At 38.7% G+C, this 17,338-nt stretch overlaps 1 protein-coding gene and 1 pseudogene across 1 annotated transcript in view; both read left to right on the top strand.

The window, feature by feature from the left end:
- Positions 1 to 17,244, top strand: part of LOC117975557 (uncharacterized) — a 56,268-nt gene extending 39,024 nt beyond the window's left edge. Inside the window, exon 3 of the mRNA XM_063595884.1 lies at positions 13,069 to 17,244. The gene's annotated coding sequence lies outside the window, so the exon portion shown is untranslated. The remainder of the gene's footprint in view (positions 1 to 13,068) is intronic.
- LOC134728414 (putative phosphatidylinositol 3,4,5-trisphosphate 3-phosphatase TPTE2P1) overlaps positions 1,596 to 17,338 on the top strand; it is a 35,552-nt pseudogene continuing 19,809 nt past the window's right edge.

The following is a 17,338-nucleotide window of genomic DNA, read 5'->3' as shown; positions in this document are numbered from 1 at the left end:
CTTAGCATATTTCACAAATTTTGACAAACATAAATAATTACATTTTTAGTGGGCTCTAAATCAATTTTTATATCAAATTCCAGGAAAACATAGCACTGTAAACTGACTTACATAATTCAGTAAAATCAAGTTTTAGTCTTATTGACTAGTTTCAAGCCTGTTAGTTAATATACAGGTTCTGTGTTTAGCTGTATACTAGTTAATATACAGGTTCTGTGTTTAGCTCTACAGGTTGGAATATTGTGTATAAACTGGCAATTTACAATACCATAGTTAAGAATATAGAGGTTGAATCATTTGAAATTGCCAGTTTTTAACCATCTTTTGCTTTAAAAACGGCCATTTCACATTGCCCAACCTAAAATGTTATTATTAAAGAAGTTAGCATCAGTTTTCTATTAACTAAGGCTAATTCCTTGCTTGAAGGAAAACATTCATTTCAAATTTGACTTTTTTCTTTTTTGCTGAGAGGGGGTTTACATTATTCTGTGTTCACATAGTATTTTGTTGATTTTGTTAAAGGTTGTTTAGAGGGCTAATATTCAGCTGGTATGCACCAGAGCAGCCTCTTTTTTATGTGTTCATTCATATTAGTCTTGCTGTCTTCTGGTTGGTTGCTGCCTGCAGGTTACCAGTAGTATCATGATAGTAAAAATATTTTATATTGATTTACAGAAGTTCTTTAAAGAATCTGAATGCCAATTTTTCTTAGTATTGCAATTATATTCTCCCCACATGTTGCCTTTTAAATTTGATTGTGATTTATTTTGTTGTACAAAAGTTTGTAAATTTTTGTTTTGTTTTGAGACATGATCTCGCTCTGTCACTCAGGCTGGAGTGCAGTGGCATGATCTGGGCTCATTGCAGCCTGAACCTCCCGGGGCTCAAGCGATCCTCCCATCTCAGCCCCTCTGAGTAAGTGGGACTACAGGTGAGCATCATCATGCCTGGCTAATTTTTGTATTTTTTATAGAGACAGGGTCTCACTGTGTTGCCCAGACTGGTCTCGAACTCCTGGACTCAAGTGATCCACCCACCTCAGCTTCCCAAAGTGCTGGGATTACAAGCATGAGCCATCATGCCCGGAGAGAAGTTTGTAATACTGAATATAGTAAAATTTGTTTATCTATGTGTGTGTATGTATTTCATGCTTTTCTGTCATGTTTATGAAATTCACCCCTATACTGATGTAGTAAAGATATTCCACATTTCTTCAAAAATATTCAAGTTCCATTTTTAATATTTGGGTCTTTAATCTAGTTGGAAGTTGGGGGAAATGTTTTTTTCATATAGATAGCCAATTGTCTTAACACCATCAAATGCATGCTATTTTGTTCTCCATTAATTTGTAGTCCCTCTCAGTAATATACCAAGTTTCTATAAATATTCAAAACTGTTCCTAAGTTCTCTCTACCACACTTTTGTAATTATTGTAGCTTTATAATATGGTTTGATAAAGACAGAATTGTCTTGCTCTTCTTGGAACTTAATTATTACATTCAATTTTAAAATCATTTTGTGAAGTGCCATAATAAAACTCTTTTAGGATTTTTATTTGAACTACATTGAATTTATAGATTAACTTGAGAGAACTGACAACTTTGCGATATTGAGTTGTACATGTGAATCATCTTGTTCATTCTTTAATAATATTTTACACTTTTTTTCATTATGTCTTTGCACATCTTTTCAAAAATTCATTCCTACACAAATTGTGACTGAAAATGGAATCTCTTTTTTTCTATTACATTTGGGTTGTTTCCAATTTTTATTGTGATAAATTATGTTTTTTGTTTTTTGTTTTGAGATAAGGTCTCACTCTGTCACCCAGGCTGGAGTGCAGTGGCATGATCTCAGTTCATTGCAACCTCCACTTCCTGGGTTCAAGCAATTCTCATGCCTGAGCCTCCAGAGTAGCTGGGATTACAGGCGTCCACCACCACACCCAGCTAATTTTGTATTTTTAATAGCAATGGGGTTTTGCCATGTTGTCCAGGCTGGTCTCAAACTCCTGACCTCAAGTGATGTGCCTGCCTCTGCCTCCCAAAGTGCTGGGATTACAGTCATGAGCCACCGCGCCTAGCCCAATAATACTGCTTTTAAAAATACATGTTTCTTGTCGCACATGTGGCCACATTTTTGTTGAGTGTATACCTCAGACTAAAATTGTTCTGTCTTAGAGTAATGAATCTTAAACTTTACTTGATAATGTCACCTGTTTTCTAAAACAGTTGTACCAATTTTTACTCCACTGGTATTGTAGACTTCAAGCATTCCATATCTTCCCCAATACTTGCAATTCTGAGTATTTTTATTTTTAGCCTTTGGGTGTTTGTGTGATGGCATCTTATGGTGGTGATCATTTACATTTCTATAATTACGAATAAGATTGAGGAAGTTTTCTTAAGATTATTAAGTATTTGGATATCCTTTATGTAAAGTAACTTTTTAATTTTCTTAACCATTTTTCTCCTGGATTATTCATCTTTTTTCTCCTGATTGTAGGAGTTCTTTATGTATTCTGATTTCAATTCTGTTATTGGTCATAAATGTATTCAAGAAAGCTTTTCTGCTCTGTGATTTGCCTTTTCTCTCTTTCAGGAGTATCTTCTGGTTAACAGAAGTTCTTAATTGTATTACCATCATAGGTATCATGCTTTCCCTTTATAAAGTTTGTGTTTTTGTGTCCCGATTAAGACAATTTTCCTTGAGTTTAAAGGACATTTTACTACTATATTTTCTTCGAGAAGGTTCATTCCTTTTAAAATTGATTTATGTGTGGTGTGAGGAAGGCATCAGGTTTCATCTTTTTTCATGTATGGCTATCCAGTTATTCCAGCACAATGGTTCAGAAGATTTTCATTTCTTTGCTACCCTGAAGAACATGAATCTGTTTCTGACCTTTCTATTCTGTTCATTGATTTTTCATCTGTGTGCCAATAGCACAACTATCTTACTGTAGCTTTCTAATACGTCCTCATCATCTTCTTCTTTTTCACAATTTCCATATAAATTTGGGAATCAACTAGTCAAATTACACACACTGGATAGAAATTTGTTTGGAATTGCATTGAATTTATAGACTGGGGAGAATTGAATCTTTACAATATTGACTCATCCAACCCATGAAGAGAGGTATTCTCTCATTTAGTTAGGTCCTCTTCAATTTCTCTTTACAATGCTTTCTCATTTTCTGTATAGAAAGCTTGCATATTTTTGGTGAGATTCATTCTTAGATGTTTTTGTGGTTATTTAAATGATATCCCTTTAAAATGTTTATTTTCTAAATGTTTTTTATTGTTTTAAATGCAGTTCATTTTATTTATTAATCTTGCAATTAGAAACATTCATAAACTCACTTTTCTTTTTTTTTTTGAGGTAGGGTCTCATTCTGTCACCCAGGCTGGAGTGCAGTGGCATGATCACGGCTCACTACAGCCTCAACTTCCCTGGGCTCAGGTGATCCACCTATATCAGCCTCTTGAGTAGCTAGCACTGCAGGCAGGTGCCACCATGCCCAGCTAATTTTTTGATTTTTTTGTAGAGATGGGGTTTCGCTATGTTGCCCAGGTCGGTCTCAAACTCCTGCGCTCAAGTGATCTGCCAGCCTCAGCCTCCACCTCCCAAAGTGCTAGGACTGCAGGCCTGAGCCACCGTGCCCAGCCTAAACTCACTTATTAGTTCTACTAATTTATCTATAGATTCTTTTGGATTTTATGGTACATGATTACATCATATGAAAATAATAAATTGTATTTTTTCCATTTCAGTCGTTCATCTCCCCTGGCACTGGCTAGAACCTTCAGTATAGTGTAGAATTAGAAGTGGCAATAGCAGCCATCAACATACAGTTCCATTCTCAAAGGAAAAGCATTCAACGTCTCTCCAATTGCTTTACGACTGTGTGTGTATGTGTGTGTGTGTGTGTGTGTGTGTATGCGTGTGTGTATTAGCTACCATTTATCGATTAAGAAATTCCTTGGCTGGGCGCCATGGCCTACACCTGTAATCCCAGTACTTTGGGAGGCCCAGTGGGGGCAGATCACTTGAGGCCAGGAGTTTAAGACCAGCCTAGGCAACATAGTGAAACCCTGTCTCTACTAAAAAATACAAAAATTTGCCAGGTGTGGTGGCACATGCCTGTAATGCCAGCTACTCTGGCTGAGGCACGAGAATCACTTGAACCCAGGAGGCAGAGGTTGCAGTGAGCCAAGATCACACCACTGCTCTCCAGCCTGGATGACAGAGTGAGACTCTGTCTCAAAAAACAAAACAAAAAAAAAAGAAAGAAAAAAGAAATTCTTTAGCTTGCTAAGAGTTTTTTTTTTTTTAAATCATGAATGGATGTTGAATTCTTAAAGATTTTTCTGAATTTTTGAGATGATAATTTTTCTACTTTATCCTATACATAAATGTGGTTAATTACATTGATTAAGTGGTAAACCAACATATTTCTGGAATAAACATAATTTAGTTGTGCTGTATTATTTTGTTAAATGCTTATTAAATTATTTTATTATTAAATTGCCAGATTCTGTTTGTTAATATTTTGTTTAGGATTTTCAAATTCATGTCATCTGGGCGATTGGTTATAATTTTCCTTTCTGATAGTTTTTTCAAATCTTGGCTTCATAAAATTGGTTAGATTTCATTTTCTCTGTTTTTATTCTCTGGGTAAATTTATGCATGATGATTTTTTTCCTTCTTAAGTGTAAAGTGAAATTCACCAGTGAAGGCACATTGGCCTAGAGTTTTCTCTGGAGAGAAGTCTTTAAATTATGACTCAATTCCATATATAGAATGTTTTTATAATTTTATTTCTTTTGCCCATTTTGGTAGATTATAGTTTTCCCAGCATTTGTCCATTTAATCTGACTTTGCAAATGTCTTGACATCAAATTGTTCACAATATCATTTTACCATTTTAATGTCTACAGAGGGGTTCCCTTTTTTATTCCCGACATTGCTTTCTTGGTGCCTTCTCCCCTTTTTTTCTTTTCATTAGTCTCACCAGGGATTTATCAGTTTTACTAGTCCTTTAAAAGTACCAAATTTTTGGCCTTATTGGTGGTCTCTATTTTTTATTTATTTATTTCATCAATTACTATGATATTTAGTATTTTCTTCTGTACTCCTTGGGTTAATTTGTTCTTTTCCTGACTTCTTGACATGGATAATTCTTAGAGTGCCGACCACTCTCTTTTCTATTTACCATTTAAGGCTACAAGTTTTCCTGTAAGAATTGCTTTAGCTTCATCCCATAAATTTTTATTTGTAGTGTTTTTATTTTACTTAGTTCAAACTATGTTCCAACTTTGTGCTTGTTTTTTTTTTGACACATGAGTTATGTAGAGGTATACTTCCTTATTTCCAAACATATGAGAATTTTGTATTTATCTTTAAATTTTTTATTTCTGATTATATTGTGTTGTGGACACAGAACATACTATGTATTTTTTTCTTTTTTAGTTCTTTGAAATTTGTTTAGATTTGCTTTATGGCCCAGAATTTGGTCGATATTGTCAAATGTTTTCTGTACATTTGAAAAGAACATGTATTATGCATTGTTGAGAACAGCGTTCTATGTACATCTATTTTATTTAACTCTTCTATTTTCCTACTGACATTCTGTTTTTGTTCGATTGAATTTTAATGATATAATTCTTTCCTTCTCACCCTCTGTCATTACCTTGGAAGTCATATACTCCTTTTCTATGTTTTTATTAATTACTGTAAAGATTTCAACCTGCATCCTTGATTTAGCTATTAATTTTTGTTTATGTTGAGCCTGCATCTAGAAATCTTCCTAAACTCTCTCATTAGATTAAGGAGTTATTCTATAGATTTACTTACTACACTGACTTTCTACACTGGTTAGGCTCTGCAGTATACTGTTAAATGGAAGCAGTGAAGAGAGGGCATTTTTGTTTAATGCCAGGCTTTAAAGAAAATACTGTCAATATTATGTCATTAATATGATGTTCCTGGTAGGTATTTTGGTAGATTCTCTTTGTTGAGTTAAGGAAGTTTCCTAGTTGTTGTTAATTTTTAAAGTCACAGGTGCAGGCTGAATTTTAGTGAATGCTTTTTCCTACATTAATTGAGATAATTGTAAGGTATGTCTTCTTTAATCAATGAATATGATAAATTGCATTAACATAGATTTCTGATATAGGATGATTCGTATTCTTTTATTATTTGTTTTTTAATGGGTAAAAGACTTTTATTCTTTTTGAGCTTAGATTTTTGGTATAATTTAACTTTTAGATTTGGAAGTACATATGCAGGTTTATTGGTAATATTGTGTGATGCTGAGGTTTGGGGTGTGATTGATCGCATCACCCAGGTACTGAGCCCACGACCCAATAGTTAGTTTTTCAACCTGTGCCCTTTTCTGCTGTGCCCCCTCTAGAACTCCCCAGGGTCCATTATTGCCACCTTGATGTCCATGAGCACCCATTGTTTAGCTTTCACTTATGAGTGAGAACATACGGTATTTGGTTTTTTGTTTCTGCATTAATTTGCTCAGGATAATGACTTCCAGCTGCATCCATGATGCTGCAAAGGAAATGATTTCTTTTTTTTTTTTTTTTTTTTTTGAGATGGAGTTTCACTCTTCTTGCCCAGGCTGGAGTCCAGTGGTGCAATCTTGGCTCACTGCAACCTCCACCTCCCGGGTTCAAGTGATTCTCCTGCCTCATCCTCCCAAGTAGCTGGGATTACAAGCGCCTGCCACCACGCCCAGCTAATTTTTGTATTTTTAGTAGAGATGGGGTTTCACCAAGTTGGCCAGGCTGCTCTCGAACTCCTGACCTCAGGTGATCTACCCACCTCAGCCTCCTAAAGTGCTGGGATTACAGGAATGAGCCACCGCGCCCAGCCTGTTTTTTTGTTTGTTTGTTTTTTGAGACGGAGTCTTGCTCTGTCACCCACGCTGGAATGCAGTGGTGGAATCTCGGTCACTGCAACCTCCGCCTCCTGGGTTCAAGCGATTCTCCTGCCTCAGCCTTCTGAGTCACTGGGATTACAGGTATGTGCCGCCACGCCTGGCTAATTTTTGTATTTTTAGTAAAGACGGAGTTTCACTATGTTGGCCAGGCTGGTCTTGAACCCCTGACCTCAAGTGATCTGCCTGCCTTGGCCTCCCAAAGTGCTGGGATTACAGATGTGAGCCACTGCACCTGGCCCATGGCTCTATTTTGAAGTATGTTCCTTTGATTCCTAGTTTCTTGAGTGTTTTTTTTTTTTTTTATCAAGAAAGATGTTGGATTTTATCAAAAGCTTTTTTTTCTGCATCTGTTGAGATGATCATGTGGTTTCTGTTTAATTCTGTTTGTGTGGTGAATCACATTTATTGGTTTGCATATGCTGAACCTTGTATCCTTGGAATGAAGCTTACTTGATCGTGAACTTTTTGATGTGCTGTTGGATTTGGTTCGCCAGTATTTTGTTAAGGATTTTTGTGGCTGTCTTCATCATTGAGATTACCTTTTAGTTTTCTTCTTTTTATTGTGTCTTTGCCAGGTTTTGGTTTCAGGGTGATGCAGGATTCATGGAATGAATTAGGGAAGAGTCCCTCCTCAATTTTTTAGAATAGTTTCAGTAGAACTGGTACCAGTTCTTTGTATAGTTGATAGAATTCAGCTGTGAATACATCTGATCTGGGCTTTCTTGGTTCGTAGGTGTTTTTTTTTTTCGAGATTGAGTGTTACTCTGTTGTCCAGGCTGGAGTGCAGTGGCATGATCTCGCCTCATTGCAACCTCTGCCTCCTGGGTTCAAGCAATTCTTCTGCCTCAGCCTCCCGAGTAGCTAGGATTACAGGCACCTGCCACCACACCAGGCTAATTTTTGTATTTTTAGTAGCAATGGGTTTTCACCATATTGGCCAGGCTGGTCTCAAACTCCTGACCTCGTGATCCGCCCACCCACCTCAGCTTCCCAAAATGCTGGGAGTTCTTTAGGTTTCTATTAGGTCCAATTGATCAAGTGTTGAATTTAAGTCCAGAATTTCTGTGTTAGTTTTCCATCTTTATGATCTGTGTAATGTTATCGGTGAGGTGTTGAAGTCCCCTGACTATTGTTGTGTGGCTAAGTCTTTTCATAGGTCTAGAAGTATCTGTTTTATTAACCTGGGTGAGCTAATGTTGGGTGCATATATATTTAGGATAGTTAAGACTTCTTGTTGAATTGAACTCCGTATCATTATGTAATGCTCTTCTTTGTCCTTTTTTACTATTGTTGGTTTAAAGCTTGTTTTATCTGTTTTAGGAATAGTGACCCCTGCTCTTTTTTGTGTTTTGTTTGTGTGACAGATCTTTCTTCAACCCTTTACTTTGAACCTATTGGTGTTACATGTGAGATGGGTCTCTTGAAGGCAGCAGACAGATGGGTTTTGTTTTTTTAATCCAACTTGCCACTCTTTGACTTTTTTATTTATTTATTTCTTTTTTTTTTTTTTTTTTTTCAGAATCTCACTCTGTCATCAGGCTAGAGTGCAGTGGCATGATATTGGCTCACAGCAACCTCTGACTCCCAGGTTCAAGTGATTCTCCTGCCTCAGCCTCCTGAGTAGCTGAGATTATAGGCATGTGCCATCACGCCTGGCTAATTTTTATATTTTTAGTAGAGACAGGGTTTCACCACATTGGCCAGGATGGTCTCGATCTCCTGACCTCGTGATCTGCCCACCTTGGCCTCCCAAAGTGCTGGGATTACAGGAATAGCCACCGCACCCAGCCCACTCTGTGACTTTTAAGTGGTGTGTTTACATTCAAGGTTACTATTGACATGTGAGCTTTTCACCCTATCATGAAATTGTTAGCTGGTTTTTTTGCAATTTCTATTGTGTGGTTGTTTTATAGGGTCTGTGAGCTATGTACTTAAGTGTGTTTTTATGATAGCAGGTATCATTCTTTCATTTCCATGTTTAGAACTCCCTTAGGCATCTCTTGTAAGACTGGTCTAGTGGTAATGAACTCTCTTGGCATTTGCTTCTCTAGAAAAATGTTTTTATTTCTCCTTCACTCATGAAGCTTAGTTTGGCAGGATATGAATCTGTTGATTATAATTTATTTTCTTTAACAATTCTGAAAATAGATCCCTCAGTCTCTCCTGGCTTGTAAGGTTTCTGCTGAGAAGTCTGCTGTTATCCTGATGGGGCTACCTTTGTATGTGATCTGGCCTTTTTCTCCAGTGCCTTTAGGGCTTTTTCTTTGACAGTGACCTTGGACAGTCTGGTGAGTATATGCCTTGGTAATGCTCATTTTTTATAGTATCTCACAGGTGCTGTCTGGCTTTATTGTACTTAGATGTCTATCTAGCAAGATTCAAGAAATTTTCTTGAATTATTCCATCAAATATGTTTTCCAGGCTGTTTTCTTTTTCTGTTTCTCTCTAGGGCATGCCAGTAATTTGTAGGTTTGATCACTTTACATAATCTCATATTTCTGACTTTCTTCACTTTTAAAAAATCTTTTTTCTTTATCTTTGTCTGACTGGATTAGTTCAAAAGACCAGTGTTCAAGCTCTGAAATTATGTTTTCTACTTTGTCCAGTCTATTGATAAAGCTTTCAGTTGTATTTTGAAATTCCTTAAGTGAGTTTTTTTAATTCTAGAAGTTCTGATTGATTTCTTATTAAGATGTTTATCTCTTCCTTCATTTCCTGGATTGATGTAGAAGTTTCTTTTTGTTGATTTCAACCTTGAATCTCATTGAGCTTCCTTGCAACCCAAGCTTTGAAATGTTTATTGTCATCTCTGAGTTTTCATTTTGGTAGGAAGCATTGCCAGAGAGCTAGTGTGATCCTTTGGTAGTGTCACTACATTCAGATTTCTCATGGTGCCAGAATTCTTGCGTGGGTCCCTCTCATCTGGAGATACTAGCACTTCTAATTTGTGTAATTATTTTTGATTGGGTAGGATTTTTTCTTTTTCTTTCCTTTTCTATAATATTATTGTTATTTTTTCTTCTTTCCCTTTCCCTCCTCTCTAGGGGGTGTGGCTGTAGAGCATGCTGGGTAGGGTCTTTTGGCTTTGCTTCTGCAGCCCTATGCACTTCTGCCAGCAGGTTTTATATTGGGTGTGTGGTTTGACCTGCAAGCCAGTAGATGGCGCCATGGGTAAGAGCTGGCTGTTGCCAGTGCCGCTGGCTGTGTACTTGATCCTTGTTGATTGGGAGGAGCTCTCTGCTGCCCCAGGAATGGGCTGATTTCCTGAGTACACATTAATCTGAGCTCCCTCAGCCCTAGGGGTAGGGGGATTGGGGGCACAAGATGGGTGGAGCCAGATAGGGAAGATTCCCCCAGTGTTGTCCTGCTCCCAGTCCAGGTTTGGGACAATGCCAGCAGCGTTTCCCTGTGTCTTTCCCCCACAAAGTCTCCAAGTCTCTCCTCAAATGATCTTCAAGGTTTGGGAGAAACAATCTCTTCCTCTGCCCGGGTTGCGTGGATCTCCAGTGGAAAGGTGAGACAGAGGGATGCTGTCTGCCTCTCTCACATACTGAGGCTTCACTCACTTTTGTCAGTCGAATGCTGTCCTGAGGGCTGCTTGCCTGCAATGTCCTCCCCAGGATCTGGGATGTCCTTCATAATTCTGGGGAATTGCCATTTTCTTTCTTGAATTAAAGCTCACAGAGTTGGTCTTTATGTACTTGCTTGCTATTTCCAAATGACTGAGGCATGCTAAAAGCCTGTAATCTGCCATCTTGGAAAAAAATCCTTGCATCCTTAAGAGAAATGGCACTTGGTGTTGATACATGGTGTTTTTACGTTGCTGAATTCACTTTGAAAATATATGTATATTTTAAAATCTACATTTATATGTGAGACTGGTGTAAAAATATCTTCTACTGTATTTGTGCAATTTTGGAATCAGTTATATTAATGTACTCAATGAGTTGGGAATTTTTCTTTTTTACTATTATCCAAAAAAATTATAAAAGACATAATTGTTGCTTTCTTATAGATTTAGTAAAAACCTCATCGTGTCCTTTTGTGGAGAGATGGTGAGAGATATTTTTACTGTAAATGTAATTTGCGTATTTTTCACCTGTGAGGCGGAGGTTGCAATGAGCCAAGATTGTGCCACTGCACTCCAGCCTGCGTGACACAACAAGACCCTGTCTCAAAAAAAAGAAAAATCAACTTAAAATGCACTCCTTGAATATTTCTGAGTGTATTTTTATACCACGTATGTTCCTTGAAATACTTTTCTTTTCTAGGAAGAACCGGAACTATGGTTTGTGCCTTCTTTATTGCCTCCAAAATATTTTTAACTGCAGAGGTATGAAAGACGTTCTACAAAATTTGTCTTATGATGATTGAGTTTGCTAGTTCTGAAACATCGCTGGTAGGACGTTAAGATGAGTATTTGAGTCATGGTGCTTAGTAAAACTGTAATTAGAGAAGCAGTTTTTAGAAAGTCTGTTTTTGATACTTTCTTGTTTAATGTGCACTAGTTAGTAGCTGACTGCAGAATCTCTTTGGGCCAGGACTAGAGTGAGGTCAATGAGGTGCAACATTTAAGGGAATGCTAAAAATTGTAATAATTAAAATAAATAATTTTAACGCAATATTTTAATAAAAATTAATGCAAAATATCTATGCTGTATACAATATCAACATTTTAAATAAAGACAAGACCTGATGGGGCAGGATTAAGGTGAGGGGTGTAAAGTCATGTTACACAGAAAAAAACATTCAGTAATCAACATGCTTCCCTCACTTCACCTGGCCCTGCTCTTACTCCTGCCAGTACCATGTCTTCTTCCTTCCTCGTGAGAATAGTATCAAGCTTAATTAGATAAATTCTCCAAAGAGCCTTGCCCATCCTCACAACTCTTAGGTAGATAAAAAGCAACATTTCATAACTGAAAACAAAGCCTCTCCTGAATGTAAATATCTTTGCTTAGTCAATACATGTGGAGTCTGTGACCTCTAGAAATTTCTGATAAGACAAGGTGGGCTGTTTCCACTTAAAGCAGAGTTCTCAGTCATTTTTCTTTCTGCCATTTTCTTGCTGAGATGCTACCATTTCCAGCAGCTCTGCTTGAGTTGTTTGGCCTGCAGTCTAGGGAAGAGGTGGTGGTTGTGCACAATGCCCAGCACTCCCATTCCACCACCTTTGCTTTCTCTGATTTGAGATACACAGATTTTGAAAATGGGTGTTCTAGGATGGTGTTTTTCAAGCTATGGATCATGATTTATCAGTGAGTTGTAAAATAAAGTTACTGGGTTGTAACTGACAACTTTTAAGAATAAAATGGAATAGAGCAGAATAGAAAATATCAAAAGGTTTAAATATTGGGGGGTCTGTGTGTGTGTGTGTGTGTGTGTGTGTGTGTGTGTGTCTCCTAGGTTTATTAATATGGATTGCAGCTTAAAAAACAAAAGGTTTGAAAGTCATTGACAGCCATTGATCCAGAGCCCTAGACTGAGATCCAGGGACCTGTATGCCAGGCCTGTGCTGCTTCTAACTGGCTGCAGCATCTCCTTGGCAGGTTGCTTGGTTTTCTTTTGGTCTCAGTGTTGTCATTTGTAATATGGAAAGAAGGGTTGGACCAGATGCTTTCTAAGGTCTTTCCAGCTCTAAAATTTTATGAATGTATGAATCCTTGAATGAGAGAAGTCCTAATTTTGTTATTTTCGGTGGCCTCTGCCCAAAGATCACTCGGCTGGGCACGGGTGACTCACACCTGTAATCCCAGCACTTTGGGAGGCTGAGGCAGGTCAGGAGTTTGAGAGCAGCCTGGCCAACATGGTGAAACCCCTATCTCTACTAAAAATCCAAAAAATTAGCTGGGCATGGTGGTACACACCTGTAGTCCCAGCTACTCAGAAGGCTGAGGCAGTAGAATCACTTGAACCCAGGAGGCAGAGGTTGCAGTGAGCTTAGATCCTGCCACTGTACTCCAGTCTGGGTTACAGAGCAAGACTCTACCAAAAAACAAACAAACAAACAAAATCACTGACTTTAGGAAAGAAGGTAGGCGTAGAAACACTAAGGGTACCTAATATAGGAAAGGAAAGAGTGCAGATGAACCATGGTTGGATTGTACCCTTTTTTGCAGGAAAGCCTGTATTATTTTGGAGAAAGGCGAACAGATAAAACCCACAGCAGTAAATTTCAGGGACTAGAAACTCCTTCTTAGGTAAGTTTTCTTTTTAAAAATGGGAGTTTTTTAGTGGAGTGGGTTCAGATTGCCACCTGTTATTTGGTTTCATTTTAGACTCTTCTCCTTTGGTGATCAGGCAGCAGCAGTTGGGTGTCCTGCAACAGGCCTTGGTCCCTCCCTGAGTCTGAGGGTCACACTTCAGGTGCTGCCCACATGCTGGGGACTCTGGCTTCTCCTCAGAGAATCCTGCTTTCTATTCTATACTGGTTATTGTTTACGGAGCTCAGGAGTTGATTATTTTCCCAAAGTAGGAAGGTCCAGTACCCAAGGCTCCAGGACCCTGAAGTGTATCTAAAATCACCAGCCTTTGATTTCAATGTAAAAAAGATCCAAGTCTTTCAGAAACCCTTACTAGGGCAATTCAACCCTTGCAGAACATCACAAAGACTGTTTTTGGATGACTCCTGGTGTGTGTGTGTGTGTGTGTGTGTTTGTGTGTGTGTGTGTGTGTGTGTCTTTTCTGTGTGTTGTGGGGGAGGTGTATTTTAAAAGAGAAAATAAAAGGGGAAATAAACTTTTCAAAACCCCTTCTGTATACTAGACAGTATTGCACTTTTACATATCTCATTTAATACCCATAACACCTATATGAAATATACACTGTTACTCTGTTTTTTCTTTTAGAAACATTGTTATGGAAAATTTTAATCATGTACAAAAGTCCAGAGAATCATACAATATATCCACATATAGTCATCACATTGCTGCAACAGTCATTTCAGCCGGCGCCAGCCACGTTTCATCCATTCTTTCCCACTCCACTCACACCCTCCAACCCCACTCTCCACTCTTGCTTTCCCTAAATCTGAGTTATTTTAAAGGAAATTTCAGTCATCAGATCATTTTATCCCACAGCATTTTAGTAGGACACTTAAGTACTCTTAAAACAACAACAAAAAACCTTAACACTTTTTATCATATCTAAAAATATTATACCTTAAAAATCCTTCATATCAAATTTGTAGTCCATGTTTGTTTCCAAAATTGTCTTAAAATCTTTGAAAATTTAGTTTGTTTAATCAGAATTCAAACAAAGTCCACACATTTCATTTGGTTGCTGTGTCTCCTAAGTCTCTTTTAAGAATCTGAGTTTATAGATTTCTCACCATTTTTTATTACTTGTGATTTGTTTATTGCAGAAACCAGGATGTTTATCCTATAGCATTTACAACATTCTAGACTTTGCTGAACTATTCTAAGAGTTCTATATTCACTATCTCATTTAATATTCTCAGTAACTCTATGAGTAGGCACTACTATCATTCTCATCTTATAAATTAGAAAATTGAGGTTCATAGAAAGTAACTTTTGAACCAAGGACTGAAATCTAGATGTCAGTCTCTGAAGCCCTTGCTGTGCACAGCTTCTCATTTATATTGCCTTTTCTATATTGCCCCTGAAACTGAAGTGAGAGTGGGTTGGGAATTCTGAAATGGATTTGGACGTGGCTGTAAATGAGTTTTTCTTTAAGTGGTGGGAGCTGAGTAAGTACTCTTGGCCCCATTGGAAGAACACACTAACTACTGGCCCTAAACCTTTAGTTTGGGCCAGAAGAACTCAGCCTTATCCACTGATGCTTTTCTCCCACACCCAAGCCCAAAACAAAACAAAACAAAACAAAACAAAACAAAGATATTCATAGACCCTAAGCTAAAAGTGATAAGTGAATTTACTGAAGTGCAGCCCTAATCATGCCATTTCCGTGCTCAAAATCCATACTGTCCCCACTGCCAATGGCAATAAACTAAACGTTTCAACCTGGCACTCAAGAGCCACAGTTTGACTTTTCCAACCTTCTCTTCCGCTATGTGCATGCACACATCCCATACTCCAACACATTTAGACTGTGTGCTCTTTCCCAGCCTATGGACCCTTGATACCCTCATGCCATTGCTCATGCCCCTTTTCCTAGAGTCCCTTTCCCTTCTCAGCCTGAATTAGTCTCTTGCTTTTTCAATTATTACAGCCCTTTGTGTTTCTTTTAGGGACTACATCACTTTGCATCATTCTCTAGTTATTTGAAGTGGTGACTTCTGTATCCCCTTTAAAGGCAAAGCCCATGGCTTACCCATCTTTCCACCCTTTTCTCATAATATCTTGTTGTTTGTAGTGAGTGCCTCCTATGTGTTGGTTGTATTAATTTCTACTACAAGTCCATGTTGTTTTAAGTTGTAGGTGAAGGAAGCGTGGGAGCACAAGCAGCTTGAGGGCCCTGGTGTTTTACAGCCCTTAGGGAAAGGTGGAGAATCTAGTGGCAGAAGCTAAGGGAATGCTAGATGGAGCTTCTTCAACAACTCTCCCCCACACATCTCCTCATCCCCATTTCTTCTGCAGTCATGCATAGTTTCCCTAACTTTAGTCCAGAACTAGCACACCAAAGCTGCAACTGAATCTCTTCTGATTCACTGAAAAAAGCAACAAAGGGATTCAGCTGCATGTTTGAGAGCTGTGTTGGCAAGACCTCAGGACAGAGTGCCCTCTGTGTCTGGTGGTGATTCTCAGACACCATCACATTCTGATCCTGCATTGTGGGCCATTCTACTGACTACATCTACTCCTAAGTGGAGGACTTTCATGAGCCTATCTCATGACTGGCCCTTTCTAAAGGGAAGTATGGCAGTTAGTTACTTTAATGAGCATTTCCCAATGGGTAAGGAACAGTCTGTGAACCTATGAGTTTTGTTTTGTTTTTAATTTTTGAGACAGCGTCTCGCTCTGTCACCCAGACTAGAGTGCAGTGGTGCAATCTCAGTTCACTGCAACCTCGACCTCTTGGGTTCAAGTGATTCTCCTGCCTCAGCCTCCCAAGTGGCTGGGATTATAGGTGCCCATCACCACGCATGGCCTATTTTTGTACTTTTAGTAGAGACAAGGTTTCACCCTGTTGGCAAGGCTGGTCTCAAACTCCTGACGCCAGGTGATCTGTCCACCTCGGCCTCCTGAAGTGCTGGGATTACAGGCGGGAGCCACCATGATGGCCAACTTTTGAATTCTGAACCAGTTGATTGAGTACCAGAGCTCTTCAATACCTTGAAGAAGGATTCAGGGGAGAGCCATTGTGAATAGCTTGCCCCAGGGAAAGGACAAGGCTGAGAGAATTCCGGGGCTTCCTCGAGAAAACAGAATTGAGGAAATGCAAAGTGAAGAAATTCTAGCTGTCAGGAGCAAGAGAAGAGTGACGGGAAGCCTGCTACTGAGATATGGAGGTATTCCTCTGGAGTTTTCACTTATACTATTCTCTCATGTCCAGGAAGCTGCTCTTCACCAAACCACAAGCCTTCCTCTAACTCAGTCACAACTAAGCTTCTATCTGGACACTGATGATGCTGTAACTGTTTTGTTGTGCTTCTGATTAGTTGCCCTCTCAACCATAAGCAGCCTATAAACAGGGCCTGGCTCCATCCTTGTTACTTCCCCATTGCACTGAATTCAGTATTTTTCCCTCAAGGTAGATAGTTGTGGGGCAGCATCCCTAAAAATGTCCAGTTATATAATGGCATCCAGTAAATATTTTCTTAATTACTTACCTCCATTAACAAGCTTTATGCAAAAAAAAAAAAAAAAAACAAGGAATGCTGACTTTAGACTTTTCATCTCCACTTAAAGGAAGATTTCTGTTGCTTTTCAGAATAGATATGTTGGATATTTTGCACAAGTGAAACATCTGTACAACTGGAATCTCCCTCCAAGATGAATACTCTTTATAAAAAGATTCATTATTTATTCGATTCATGGTAAGTGCTTTATGTATAATTGAAGAATTGGGCAGGAGGGCCAGAGTCCCCACTCTGGGAGAGTTTTGCTCATAGTTATATATACAAGTGAGCCTAACTCATAGCTGTCTTTTTACATATTGTCACACAGGAACTCCTCCTTTTGTATGCCCCTCCTCCTGCAATTGCCCATTGATTGCCAGCCCTTAGATGTTCTTCACTTTTTCTTTTCCATCACCAATTTGGGGGACTTCATCCCCTTCCCATCTCTCCTGTTCTCATTGCTCCTCTGGTCTCAACCCAGGTGGACTTTTCCGGGCAGAGGGAGCCTCTGATGAGGGAGGAGGAGGACCCATGTGCCCTCAAGCCTGCTTATTTCTCAGAACCACCTCTAGTTCAGAGTTTGCCTTGGTGGAGGTGTCTCCGTATCGTATCATTTTCTCACCTTCTTT

This window comes from Pan paniscus, chromosome 14 (genome assembly GCF_029289425.2).
Source record: "Pan paniscus chromosome 14, NHGRI_mPanPan1-v2.0_pri, whole genome shotgun sequence".
Lineage (NCBI taxonomy): Eukaryota > Metazoa > Chordata > Mammalia > Primates > Hominidae > Pan > Pan paniscus.
Note: the sequence above shows the minus strand (reverse complement) of the source record. Positions and strands in the feature narration are given on the sequence as shown.